Below are 13,174 nucleotides of genomic sequence, written 5' to 3'. Positions count from 1 at the left end.
ACCTAAGCATCTGTTTGAGTGACATTTTCTTGTGTTTCTTATTGCTGTTTTTTTTTTTTACAATGCTGTAGATTTCTAACAAGGAAGCTGGGCTCCTGATTACTGATCAGGTGGCAGAGATTTACTTATGAATATATCAGTAATTTTTAAGATGAATTGTATAAATATTTTTGTTTATTCACATTATTTTTTTACATTATTTGATATAATAACTATCATAGTAGTGCTCCGGATTGTTGTAGCCTGTCTTTGATTTTGGAGTCAATTTAAGATGTAAGCACTTTGTCCAATATGTTATTCCCAATGTCTTAGCAATAGGATTGAAATGAAGCATGTTGATCTGCGTAGCTATATATGAGGAATTGCAGTTTACCATGATGATGTCTAGCTCTCTAAATAACGAGGAACAGCAATATCTTTTGACACATTAAGCCCATCGTGCATAATTTTTGAGTGGAAGTAACAGATAACCTTAATATATTTTATATTATTTGATGAATACACAGACAAAGAGGGGGATGAGAGAGCTAAATAGAAAAGAACCTCCAAAGTATGCCAGAGGTTAAACATGTACTCAAGAGAAAAATATAGTAATTATGCATCAGTGTGGGTCAGCAAGGGTTAAAACAACAGACGAGCAGGTTACAATTTTGTGTTAACAACTGATTAGGTGGATTTAATTATTTAAATTAACATCTCCTACATGTAAATATGTTGGAGTAGATAGGAGGGATAAGAACTGGAAAGAAGTTTGAGGTCCAACAAGACTTTAAAGATGGCATCAGAAATCCCTAAGGAATTCCAGTTGTTTCACGAACATAAGGAGATACAATAATGCAGGGATTCTGTCTCTGGCCTTCTTACTCATGGTTGTCAACTGAGTCAGAGATAAATCTTAACAGAGTCAGTGACAAATTCAGAAATAATTAGACACTCTTTAAAATAATAGTAGTATTAATTTGAAAAGTTGATGGAATACGAGACTGTAAATTAATATGTACATTCTGAATTAAATAAAGTCTATAATTTAAGTGATGTAATTATTTATGTGTAATTCTCCACCTTTTCTCCAAAAGTCAATGGGTTTAGGGAAGATTTTCCAACAAGAATTTGAGTCAAAATCAGGAACATCACTGAACATCAGGGACAGCTGAGAGATGTGTAACTCTAACTGCACAGTTAGAATGTAAAAGTGTGACTGCAATTAAATTACTTGTGTCTGTGGAGTAGTGCTAATCGATCAACAGAGGTGTGGAATAACAAAATCAATGGGGACATGGAAACATTTTCGTACAAAGTGCTGTTAACTGATCATAGTAGTGTTAGAGGGATGAGTGTAAGTGGGAGGTAGTTTAGTGCAAGCCAGGAATAGATTATGATTTAACTAGTAGTTCATATTGTGTTTTTGGACATACATGACTTTTAAAGAGTACGTGAGCCATGCTGCAGTGAACACCAGTTCACACTACCCAGCTGTAGTGTGCAGCACAGAATAGAAACCTTAAAACCTGCATGTTAGTCATACTATAGCTCCATGTTGAAATGTCAGCACACATAACGCTAAGTGCAGCCATGACGAAAAAAAAGACCAAAACTGAAGCAAAAGAGCGAATATTGAACATCAATCTTCTTCTTAAATCTTCTTTTTTGCAGGGAGACAAGCCCCCCTGCAACCCTGATGTAGGGAGCAGGTTGCTATGAACTTGTTTATACTAACTCCGAGATCATCATACATCTGAGAAAAGGGAATGTTCTGAGAAATGGCAATCTCAGACTTAGTATATGCAAGTCCATTTTTTCTACCTTTCAGTCTCAAAGTTATGGGACTTGCTAAAGCAGGTCCCAGCATTTCAAATGGTTACCTCATAACTAAACTTGTAAGCCCTCATGTAAAATGGGAATTTTGAGGCAGGCTTGTACCCTGAATACTAATTATGGGATACTGTAATGCCGTCTGAACTGAGAAACACAAAGTGATTAGTCGCACAGGATACCATGAACAGCAAAGTTTGTACCTCACTTTAATTATTGAGACATGTTGGCAACTTTCATTCAGCAAGTTATAAGAATAACTGAGATCTTTGAGCTATAGCTTTTGTAAAGTGGAGCAATGCTAGCGGCAATTACTGAAGATGTAAAGGGTACAAGTATTTCTGAGAAATATGCACAGGCTACTTTGGATGGCACTGAAATGCTTATAAAATGGTGCCCCATGCAGCCAGCTACCTAAAGACAGACACCAATCCAAGTGTTGGTCCTGTTCAACCAAAAAAGGTGAAAGAGAACAGTGACTACATTTGTTTATGTTTGCAAATTTTAATAGAATTATCTCCTTTTATATTTGTAAGATTGCAATAGTTTGTGATCACTTTTTTACTTGTAAAACCCTGTGACCTGAAAGTGCATTACCATATATGTTGCAATCATTCAAACTCAGCCAAAGATTAAATCACACTGGGAGTGTACTGAGTTTTTATATACAATCGGTTACTCCTTGCTGTTTTCAACCCTCACCCTTGTTTGTATACAATTGCATAATACATTAGCTAGCCTACTCCTTGAGTCTGACAATCAATCTGTTAAAAAAAAAATACCTTATTGCATCACTCAAGCAATGGGCAAAATACATCATCATGTATGAAGCAGCCTTAGGATTTATTAAGTTTTCCCGAGCAGATTTTAATTCAGTGATACAACAGCAGTGAGTAAATTGATTCTGAGAAGTCAGAACAATTAAAATCCTTATGCAAACAGTTAATAACTAGCAAATAAAGAGCAGGCATTATTACACAATGACAGCAGCATGCAAAAAAAATCTACCTGCCTACTGGCCCTACAATCAGCAGCTGAGACTCGTGCTACATTCATTCAGTAACATTACCAGCACAGTAAGTAGTCCTCATGAGTTATCAGATTCAGTTTTCTTACCTTGTTACAACTTCCTCAGTCTCTTGCATTGTACACATTTTCTCAGTTGCTTACACAGTGCAAATTTTTAAATCCAGATTTGAGGCCCTGGGTCCTGTTGAGCACAGCTGAAGAGAATAGCTGATTGTTGTTAGTTAGATACTATGAATCAACTGCCCTACCCAAATGTAACAAAAATGACTGGATTAGACACAGGCAGAGGTAGTTTGGGAAGATGGGTGGTTCTGGCTGCTGTCAACACGGATATTTACTAGACATAGAAAAGACAATGTTGGGTGTCTACTAATTAAGGTGGAAGGAATCTTTACATAGGGTGCTTGATGACATTTGTAAGTGTTAGGGGAAAGTAACTTTGATCTTCCTTTTCAGGAGCCTGGTCTTGAATTGAATGTCGCCAAGTTAAAAGATTTGGGCTTCGTATTAGAACATCAACCCATCGAGATTTTCGTGCAGGAATGGGCGTGGCCTACATGATTGACAAGGCTTAGTGACAAGCCATGCAGATTATGCAGTGACATGGTGAATGTCAGTTATTTTCTACATTTGTAAGTGCACCGTTGAAAGCACCGCAGTCCTGGGTGTCTGACTTGCTTTGTCAGTTTGTACTTAACCACATAGTGTGGTGCAGGGTAAGTAGCGGGTCAGAAGGGCAGTATCCACAGGTTCCCGTTTGGCAGTCCAAACCCATAACCCGTGCACTCCCACCTTTCTTTGATATAATGCTGTGCAGTAATTGGTTTTGCAGGGCACCCCCCACCTTTCTTTAAACATTTGTTTTTCTGAAGATAAAGCAACAAGCAATATTCTAAGGCAGTAGGACAATAAATACATGGAATAAAAAAGACCTCGCAAAAAGGTCGCCACCCGCACCCCATACCTTTACAGAATAGGAATTTTAAGTCTGTGTAATAGATTTTATACATGCAGCATTTTATGTGTTCGCCCCCTCCCATTTAAAGAATTGTAATTCTCACTGTAATAGTGAAATACTTTTGTATAAATGCAGCATATTCTGTGTATGTGTTAATAGCTAAAAATCTGTTTGGATCGGTGTACCATTTGTAAGTACACATAATATATTGAAGCTTTTGATCAATGTAAATTAGAAATCCTGGTACAAGGAAATAAAGGAGAAAAGGCTTTGTGTCAAAATAATTTCAAAGTTTAGCATACTCATTTATGTGAGGATGGTTTTCTCGAGTTTATTCAAAGCAGTTTTCAAAATGAATTCATGCGGAGAGTGCTAGGCGGGGATTGGGCGGTTCTTGCTACTGCTCATCTGGTGGGGTAATGTTCTAATACAAAACCAAGATTTCAATTCTTTATGTGTATATCTTGAGTATAAGCTGCGGTGGTGCAGTGGTTATCATTGTCACCTCACAGCAAGAGGTTCTTTCGTTCGATTCTCGGCTGGAGCACCTTCGGTGTGGATTCTGAATGTCCTCCCCACGGTCGAGTGACATTAAAGACATGCAGGTATGTGCGAGCATGAATGGGCATGCCTTCATTGAAGGATGGCCGTCGGGCTGGCAACTCGACACCATAAAAATCCACTGCCAATCATGAGCAGACCGGACTTCCACTGTGGTGACCCCTAACCAGGAAAAGCCGAAAGTCTATGTGTATATCTTGAGTATGAGGGAAGGATAAGCCTATGTTCCTACTGGTCTTAAGAAAAGCAAAGACACAAATAGGCTATTTGGCAAACTTAGCCTAGCTGTGTGAATAATATCTCTAAGAAATAAGCACTTCAATCACCCTTAGACCTCAATAGCGCACATTTTGTTTCCATTATTTTCAGTGCTTCCTTGACTGCCACTACATCTTATGCAGTTGTGAACCTCAAGACAACCCTAATATATGATTCCCATCTCTGGCAGAGCATGCGTGGCAGGTTACCACTCTTTCTGTGAATAACTGCCTCCTAATTTCCTTGCAGACAGCCTTAAGAACTTAAAGCAACAGCTTTTCTGTGTAATGCATTTCTAATCTTTAGTAAATCTTTCTGTCTTCTATACCTTTTTTTAATCAGCCTAAATTCAGTCATTATATCCAAGCTCTTCCTTCTTCTTCCTCCTAGTCTATATACATTCAGGAGTCAAACACGGGCATGATAGCTTGTGTTTTCTACCACATTTCAATTCCTTGGCTATTACTTGTTACTTCCTTTTACTCTATAACTTCCCTTTTCAAGAACACTTTCCAGAACTGGACAGAATATTCCAGATGTGACCTTACAGTGTGACAGAAGAATCTCATCCTTTTAAAGTGAGTATTGAATAGTGCACTTGGACAAGGGTTTTTGTTATGCTGTTTTCCTACTGCACTTGATGGCCAGCAAGCCTCTCTGTATCACACCTGCCCATTTATTCTCCCATTCTGGATATTCCCCAGTGAAAGTGAAGTCTGGCCAGGGGATGCATCATAGAAGCAGCTTCGGTGGTGAGTTGTGCCCTTACCAATATCCTAGCTGTGAGTATGTATTTATTAGTTTAGGTCTAACACTTCCTTTGGGCAGGGGGGATGGGTGGTCCATGTCCCAGTGAGGACCACATTGCATTCCTCAATGTGAGTGCATGGTCCTATGCACTTGTGATGACAGCAACCACTAAAGTAGTTGGTGCCAAAATACCTATCCACAAGGATTGCTTCTTACAGCCTGCCACTTGTCTGTGGTACAGTGATATAGGGTGGCTCTGATCTGACCCCCACCACCAGAATGGGCATGCACAGGGTCATTTAACATTTGAGCAAGTTATTGATCTTGGGTCACCCAGTCAAGGCTTTATATGTCCCTATGCCATTGGAGCCAGAAGGCACTATATTGGATTTGATCACAGTTTTTCTGCATAAAATAACAGACAGCAAATGGACAATGTGCACAGAAATCCCCTACATGTATATAGTGTATATATGTGGTCATTTTTGTATGTGGATTAGAGATAAGCACAGAAAGCAGTTTAAGAGGATTGTTCATTTATTTACTTTCTATACTGCACATTTCACCAAAGACCATTTATGAAGAACACTTAATCAGTGTTAGTAAATTAATTGCATGATAAGCAGGCGCTAAAGAAAGCAATAAAAATGGTGCCATGTGATTAGGGTTCACTGTACAGCCTTACCAGAAAACTTTTTAAAGTCAATGGATATAAATGTACTTGAATAGGAAAACTAGAACAGTATGTTTGAATAGGGGAACTTACATTCTCATAATCAGTATTACTTAAACAGTATATTCACAGGAAAAATATTTGGTTAGAATCTGTTATTCATGAGAAAAAAATAACAGTCACATAAATCTCATGCCAGTAGCTATATGTGTCTGTGCATGGTCATGTATTCATCTTAAGGGTCACTTCTTCACTGTGTTCTTTATATGTTAATGGGGGTGACTAACTGTGAAAACTACAGAAAGAGCCTAGTCTTGCCTTGCTCATAGAGACTGAAACACATTCCTTCTGAAACAATGTGAGACCTGAACAGGGGAAAAAAGTTAATGGAGTCTTCATGCTCTTTCACAGAAAAAAAAAACAAGAAATGAAGAAATTTAGAGATGCACAGCCACAGAAGATGGTGCTAGTATCAGTCCAATAGAAGTGCAAACCCATAATCCTTTGCCTATATGATTATATTATATTATATTATATTATATTATTATAACACTATACTATTTTATATAGATGCACACACACAAACATACACACACACACACACACACACACACACACACACACACACACACACACACACACACACACACACACACACACACATATATATATATAGATTTATATCTAAAACGCACATGACATGCACACACATCTATATATGTGTGTATCTGTCTATTTATATATGTGTGTGTGTGTGTGTGTGTGTGTGTGTGATATATATATATATATATATATATATATATATATATATGTGTGTGTGTGTGTGTGTGTGTGTGTGTGTGTGTGTGTGTGTGTGTGTGCATGTTTGTGTGTGTGTGTGTGTGTGTGTGTGTGTGTGTGTGTGTGTGTGTGTATATGTATATACATATATATGTATAATTATAGAGAGAGAGAGATATAAAAAGACATACAGTCAGGTGCCCCATTCACACAAGATCACGGCAGAGTTGTGAAGCATAGCAGCCAGAATTGTCAGGCACACGTCGCTCATACTACATGTTGCTCATATCATATGTTGTTAGGTGGTATGTGTGTGTGCGTGTGTGCGCGTGTGTGTGTGTATATGTTTGTGTGTAAAACACATTGGAAAATGGAAGTCCCCAAAGGCTGGACCTGAGCTATAAATTAAGGCATAACATGATAAAAACGATGAGTGATCTATATTAGAGGTGTGAAAGAGGCAGATGGAGACATATTTTCTGGGAATGTGACCAGCTTGCAGGTTTTGCAATGGAACTATAGGAAACTGCAATCTTTATGAAACATACAATACTGTCCGAGAGGCTACTATTGTTTGGGTTTGATGACAAGGTATACCTAAGACCAAAAAAAGATAGAGTTACTCTTGATTCTGACAGAAGTAAAAAAGGCAATTACAAAAAACTGGAAGTCAGCATCAGTTCCCAACATGCAGCAATTGATTGGTATTATTAGATTATTGGTTAAAGGAGAAGGTGCCAGATTAAGCCACAATCAGAAATTTCCATTTATGGAAAAGTGGAATGTCTGGTTTGAATGGGATGCCCCCGTATGCAGCTGATTATTGCTGGATGTTACATGTGGGTATTTAGTTAGTCACCCAGTGACCCTCTAGCAATGCATTTAATTTATCTGAGATATGACAAATCAAAGGTACCAATGCAGTAATCACCAACTGCTTATGGTTTGTTAATTGATGTTGTTTTAAACTAGTGGTTTAAGGTTTTAGTGTTATGGAAATAAAGTTTTTGAGATATTTGAAAAAAGAAATTGCGATCATCAGGCTGAAGTCCTTAGGTAAACAATGCTTGCATAGGTAGATAATAGTTGGCCAGCTACTGACATTTAAATATGTGCACCTTGGATGTGGACTGAAAGTTTTTATTGTTGCTTTATTTACTATGTTGAATAAAGTGTAATTTGTTAAAAAAATGCTGAGTTATTGTCTAACAGTTCACCCTTAATGACAATATAAATAAAGCAAAAGTAGTACACTTATAACTATGAAACTTTATTAAAACTTCATAAATAAAATCCTAAATAGCAATGAGTTAACTGTTTACAAGCTATCATTAGAAAGCTTGCTTTATATTACTGTACTCCTATTTACTCTACAAGAATTTTTAAATTGCTTATTGCCAAAGTCAACTCACAGGTTGTAACGGTCACTGTTACAATTATGAGCAATTATGAGAGAGAGATACCTGGCAAACCACTTAATGACTTTCCCAAGACTCCCAAACAGATAGCTCCCAGCTACACACGACACACAAAATACTTCACCATCCACTTAAAACATTGTCGCTGTCAAATCTCATCCGGCGGCATGTACCAAACAGAACTCTAAGATCCTCAAAACTTAAGCTAACTTTTGCTAGTAATTCTAATAATTATTACGTTACTCGGTATTCTTTTTTGCAACCTCTAAGGCATGCAAAAATCTTTCAAACCACATCAGGCTTTTAAATAAACTCTAACAATTCAAATCTGCCCTAAAATATCACTTGGCAGCTAATAAACAATGCAATTGTATCACACCTACAGTCTGAAGTATGCAAAACTAATTCCATCCACTATGGATACTATACAAGTGTAGTATTTTTGAGTCTACTCATAATGTCTTGAAAATATATATTTCCTTAATCTGATATGCTTTCTAAATAATGTTTGCTGAACGATTGTTTTGGAATACTTTGAAGATAATGTTTGTTGAAAGTTTTTCTTTTGAATTGTCAAAAATATATTTCTATCATTGTTTTAGAGGTTTTCTCTGCGGGCCTCTGCTGAAAATGGGCATTTCAGTTCCCTGAAGACTTTCCTAGTAAACAAAAGTAATTACAAAAATAATTAAATAAATACATTGTTATTATCCAAAATATCAAATTTGGAGGTACCATACAAATGTGATGTCATTTTCCAGGCAAGGCCAAGGCTACCTGTCCTTGCATTGCAGTTTGCATCCCCAAAATATTACATCAGACACAACAGTTTCTGTACTCCTATCTTTCCACTGACTTGTGTAAATCATAAAAAGACTTTGGCCAGATTTTGGGATCTGGCCAGTGGTGTAAACCTGCTTTGTACATAGGCCTTATACTAGAGTAAGTCAGTTATACTTTTAGCATGTCTGCTGGAATCAGGACAGGCTTAAAATACAGTACGTTATTTACACTGATAGCAAGTTTTTTGGAATCTCATAAAAGCATTTTGCTTTACAGTTTATTGTATTTACCTTTTCTGTACTTTATCAGATCTTGGCTGAAAAGTATACCCCAGGATGAGCACATTTATCAGGTCACCAAAAGAGTAATATTAAGTCTTTAATTCCTGCCAGTACTTGTGGCTTATGACTATTGTTCTTATCAATAAATCTTTGAGTCAAATCATCCTGGGCATCAAGAATTTGGGTATATTCTGGATGACATGTTGTGGGTGGAAGCTGGTAGCATGTAGTAATGAGTTAAATTCAGGAAATTTTCTGAACATCCTAGTAGATAGGGTGTTATCCTGATTTCTAGTGATTTCAACATCAAATATGTTATCATTAAGATATTCAAGAAACTCCATAAGATACTGTTCATCAGCAAATGTCCATCTCACACATATAAATATTGTGATTACCATCATAAATAAGGCCAAAATCTATTCTCATGAAAAATTTTGGTCTTAATACAGAAGGTGAACTTGATATACATTCTAGAGGAAAATTATGACACTTAGGATTGTGAATTATGAATCCTTTCTTGATGCCCAGGATGATTTGACTCAAAGATTTATTAGGTCCAACATAAATAGGGAAGATTTATTATAAGATAAGAACAATAGTCATAAGCCACAACGGGTTTCAAAATATTATAGAGACATGAATGTTCTTAAAGCTGATCACAAACTTAATTCTTTGCTTCCATTTATACAGACATTTTGATGTCTTTAAAGCTGATCACAAACTTAATTTTGCTTCCAGATAAATGTTCTTTACAGACCATTGGTTCTAAACTATTATTATAAGAGAGTTGGTCCAGATTTTCTGTTCCAACTCAGTTGTCCATTTTGGGTAAATTGGATGTATACCCTGTGGACATTGTTCTTTTGCATTTGAATGAATTTAGTAGTAAAAGCAATGCCTTATATAAACATTGTTTAAAACATGCATCAGCTTCTTTTAAATTTGTTGTTATTGATTGCATAAGGGGAGATGCAAAGATAAACAGTAAATGGATCATAAACTTGAGCATTTGTTTCACCTGGCATTAATGATCAATTAAATTGTTTTTACAATATCAGTATCTTATGACAATAAATCATTTTTGCCAACACTTGTTTTGTTCTTTAATATTAAGTCTTCCAATATTGGCATTGGCCAAGAATATGCCTTTAGTTACTCATGTTTCAAGGTCAGGTGGTGAGTTAATGAAAATATTATGCATTAGAAGTTATATACTTAGATGGAGGAGTACTGTAGGAAGACAGCAGAAATATCACGTTTTGAACTTTTCTCTTTATTTTTTTATTTATTTAAATTTGGTGACCTGGGTAGAGGGCTGATTCTTCCCAAGGGATACAAAACAACAACAAATAAGTAGGCATAACATTGAAGTACACATAAATGTAAGACTATGCATGAAACTAAATTGCAGAAAGGTAACACAAACAAAAATCAAAAAGAAAGCTAGGAACCAACCTTCCTGAAGTAAAGGCACTGATATTCTGTGCAATGGAGCAATGCAGTGAGTTCAAGGGTATAAATTATACAGGAGATAGTATACTGAAGCTCTGGGCAAAAAAATTGCCAGGTCTTACCTTAGCTATAAATCAAGCTCAGGTTGCACCTAGCAAGGAAAAAGGCAAGGCTAACACACACACACACACACACACACACACACACACACACACACACACACACACACACACACACACACACACACACACGCACGCACACACACACACACACACACACATATACACACACACACACACACACACACACACACACACACACACACACACACACACATATAATGGCATTCACAGGCAAACAAGTATCAGGATGAGGCAAGGGTTAATAGCAGACATTATGAATCAGAAAAGACAGCTAAGGGAAAAGAATATCCTTAAGAAAATGCAAGAATATATACCAAAAGAAAAAAGAAAAAGAAGAAAAACCAGAGGGAGACAGAATGGTGGGTCATGGAACAGAGTATTATAACTGTAAGGTAAAATACAAGTAAGTGAACTAAAAATTAATCAAGGGCAAAAGGTTTTGTAATAAAAATATGGGATGTAAAGACGGAGAACATTTGGTGACAGAAGTAATTTGAATTATTAAAAACAGAAAGACAACATGCATATAATAATAATAATAATAATAATAATAATAATAATAATAATAATAATAATGTTTATGAGATAGCTAGAAAGAAAAGAATTAAAGAGCAGGAGATTTTCATTGTTATAAGAAGACAAAAAAGACTTGTCACACAGTGTTTCAATGTGTCCATTTATAATTAATGTGTAAACCGAGAAAATATAAATGAGGCCAGCAAGAAATGAATGAGAAACAAGCTACAGTAGCCAGGGACTACAGGCAAATGACAGACAAAAAAAAAACAAAATGCAGGCTTTAACACTGTGCTATTGAAAAACATGGTGCAACTGTGAGATAAGGCCAACCAAAGAGCTAAAGAGAAGTGTTGTATCTAACCTTCATGGAAAAGACTAATGCCAAACAGTAGACATGAAGCAGAGGCAACCTAGAGTAATGCAGTCTGAAATGCAATATAATGCCCATCACTAAAGTTGTACACATGTATTCAAGTACACACCCCACCTTCAGGATCTTGCACTATAGATGTGTGAATGATTCTGTACAAAGGACGCCATGTCACCAGCAAAATGGTTTACACAGATATTTTAGTCCTCCCTTCTTGATCAATACACATTTCTTTCCTGAGATTTATTAAGATGGGGTCAGAAGTCAAGTATATACAAAGTCCATTTTTTTACAGCACATTCACTTCATAGCCTGAGTATTACATTAAAATTATATTTAATAGTCTTTAGACACCCACAACAGTATGATTGTCTTATAACTTATTTTTATGTTTCTTCCATTTATTTTTATGAACTATTTTCCACCAGTCACTCATTCAAATTAATTATATTTCATCGTTTTTTCTGCATGTAGTTGTAAATATAGCCTCTGACTTGCCTTATGTTTGAGAATAAGGTGAAAAAATTGCTAAAGTTGAGAAACACCATGTTTACTATATAACTTTCTTTCATTAGCAGTTTTGCCATGCATTTACTCAGAATGGAACAATGCCTCTAACATTGCTTTCCTGACAAGAACTCATGCAATGTATATTTTTCCCTATAGTGAATATGCTGTTTGTGTTGTTGACAGATTCCAGAGGTATGGGCATGACTGAAATCAGACTGGAAAGTTCTAATGACTCACCACCATGTATGCCTCGTACCACTCTTAAGAGGAATGTTATCAACTTCTCCATTGGCATATTGCCACCTTCAGACTGTATTTAAACTGTGCACTTTCTGAGAAGCATGGCCTTCTGCAATTTGTAAAGGTTATCTCTGGCTATGTGTCAGCTTATCAATGAATAATGTAATCATCCATTTTATTCTTGTGTCCTCCTTAATGTGCCCTGTGAATGCACCTGGAAACAAGATGTTACCAGTTTAATGCTTTTCATAGTAGTGCTTTTAAAATAAATAGTCAAAATAAACAGCTATGCTAGAGGCTGCGTGAATGCATGTGAACATTTTTTTTAATGATTAAACTTTGTTTGACAGATCAAGATTACAAAGTCCAAAATTCCTTTTATTCAGAAATGGGAGAATGGAGGAAAAGTACAGTAAGATTTTACCATGTCCTAGAACAAATTTTATGACAAGTAATTTAATTACATTTTAATTCTAGTTAGTTAGTAAGATAGCTATTTATTCATTCAAGTTAAGCCTCTACAATAGCATTATATTCATAATACAACACAAACTAAACAACTATGTAAGTTCCAAGCTCAATCTGTTTCTGTTCACTTTCTTATTAGATAAGGAAAGGAAGAACAGATGATAGG

At 36.2% G+C, this 13,174-nt stretch overlaps 2 long non-coding RNA genes across 2 annotated transcripts in view; one reads left to right on the top strand and one right to left on the bottom strand.

Moving 5' to 3' along the window:
* The window catches only part of LOC122804319, a 477,886-nt gene extending 474,559 nt beyond the window's left edge, over window positions 1-3,327 (bottom strand). Inside the window, exon 1 of the long non-coding RNA XR_006365211.1 lies at window positions 2,929-3,327. This is a non-coding gene — a long non-coding RNA (uncharacterized LOC122804319). The remainder of the gene's footprint in view (window positions 1-2,928) is intronic.
* The window catches only part of LOC122804318, a 30,872-nt gene extending 18,033 nt beyond the window's left edge, over window positions 1-12,839 (top strand). The window contains exon 3 of the long non-coding RNA XR_006365210.1: window positions 12,484-12,839. This is a non-coding gene — a long non-coding RNA (uncharacterized LOC122804318). The remainder of the gene's footprint in view (window positions 1-12,483) is intronic.
* The last annotated feature ends 335 nt before the right edge of the window (window positions 12,840-13,174 follow it).

The sequence above is a fragment of the Protopterus annectens genome, chromosome 6.part0 (assembly GCF_019279795.1).
Source record: "Protopterus annectens isolate FY-2018-M chromosome 6.part0, PAN1.0, whole genome shotgun sequence".
Classification (NCBI taxonomy): domain Eukaryota; kingdom Metazoa; phylum Chordata; order Ceratodontiformes; family Protopteridae; genus Protopterus; species Protopterus annectens.
Note: the sequence above shows the minus strand (reverse complement) of the source record. Positions and strands in the feature narration are given on the sequence as shown.